Raw genomic sequence first — 2,020 nt, 5'->3', positions numbered from 1 at the left:
AGGATCCTCTTGATGTTGCATTTCAACACAAGACATCTTATTCACTTTGGAATTTAGTGAATGTAAATCATAGAGCCTCCTTGATTGCCTTTGCCTAATTAGTTGAGAGTTGAGACATTTTTTGGCCATGTTAAAGGATATTTCCATTTAATTTTAGTGACATACCCCAAAGAGTTTGTTGGGACTGATCAAATAATGCTTTGTTTTGGTTCACCCCAAATTCATCATAACCTTTCTGATTCTGTCCAGAGCTTGGATGCTTCTGAGAGGTTGGTGTCCAACCCATGCATACTCCCAAAAGTATGACTTTTCTCCATGTTGGACATCTTGGGAAATCCAACTATCTGTTAATTTTTTTTTTTATCATATTATTTGTTATGCTTGATCCTTTAGATACATCATCATGTCATGACTCCCAGAAGGTGGACAAGTTCCCTATTCCCCATGTATCTTTTTTCCTTAAAATTTTGACACAAAGGCATTTTTTTATCAGAGATAAAGCATCAATATACTCTTAAACATCGAGCTTTGTTTACTAGTCTTCTTACCCTTGCTTCTCATTCCAATTTAGGAATAATTATTTGTTTCCAACTTATTACATGCTACTTTTTCTCCTTTAATTCCTCTTGTCATGAGAAAGTTTTATTAACTGTATCCCTCTCCAAGAGTAATGATATCGGAGTCAACATATTGGACTAATAGAACATGGACATAATTAATAACTATTAGATAAGGTTAATATGTTTTCTAGAGAGAAACATATGGATCTTTTTGTACCGGTCTTCTTATCCGTTCTTCTCTTTCCAATTTAGGCATAACTATTTGTTTCCAATCTATCATATGCCAATTTTTCTCCTTTTATGCCTCTTGTCATGAGAAAGTTCTATTAACTTTCTTCCTCTCCAAGAGCACTGATCTCGAGGTTAGCATATTACACTTTTAGAAGATGGGGATAGGTAATAACTATTGGATAAAATATGAAGGGCAGTGCAACAAGTGTATCAACCACATGGTATTATGAAAGAACTCTTCAACCACAATCCAATTTCCAATATGAAGGAAACAAGGTTTCCCCCTATGGACTAATTTCCCATGTTTACCCACGACTCCATATGATTCCTTTGTTGAGAGAAATGATACTTTAATCTTTCTTGGATTGTAGTTCCTAATCTAACTTCTATTTGGAGCTCAAAGGTGGCTTTCATTAGAGTTTAGAGGTGACGATGCTCATTCCTAGGGCATTTTTATGGAAAGACTCAAGTCTATCCATGTCAGATTGACTAAGAAGATAGACAAGCTCATATGGTCAAAGAGCCCCTTTGGGGTTTATACCCCAAAAGTTAGATATATTCCTATTAGTTTAGATAGGGAGAAGAAGAATCATGTGTGGTGGAGGAGGAGAGTTTGGATATTTAAATATCCCTCAAAGGCTTGAATTTTATGTGGTTTTCACTAAACAAAAAGACTTGACTTGGTATAATCTTTTAAGAAGGAATAAATCAGGACTCAATAGGTGCATTTTATGCAAGGTATGTGAAAATACCAATAAACATCTTTTCATGGACTATAACTTCACTATGCAAGTTGAGAGGGAGATTAAACATTTGACTAGGTTGAAAAATGTTTGAATTGGTGGCACAGTTGAAAATGGTCTAAGAGGTTGGTGTCAGAACTCTTCAGTGAAGGATTACAAAGTACTTCCCTGGATCCTAGCTTGGGTATTTAGCAAGCTAGGAATATCAACGTATTTAAAGATAGGAAAATTCTTCCTATTCAATGTGTGTTTCCTATTTTATGTGGTCTTAATTCTTTAAAAGAGTTTCCTCGGACGACAATACCTAAGCTTCCTAGGCAGATTGTTGTAGAAGTGGGTAAGTATGGTGCATGGGCATATTTTGATGATGACCCTTAGTTGTATGGAGTAGGGAGAAGTGTTTTATATATTGAATCTCATAGCATTAACTTTAGAGTTGGATTGGGGCATAAAACCAATTATCATGTTCAACTAATGGTTGTAAAA

Source organism: Pinus tabuliformis, chromosome 8, assembly GCF_031772625.1.
Source record: "Pinus tabuliformis cultivar Carrire ecotype Pingquan chromosome 8, CPIR1, whole genome shotgun sequence".
Classification (NCBI taxonomy): Eukaryota; Viridiplantae; Streptophyta; class Pinopsida; order Pinales; family Pinaceae; genus Pinus; species Pinus tabuliformis.
The sequence above is the reverse complement of the archived record's forward strand: the minus strand, read 5'-3'. Positions refer to the sequence as shown.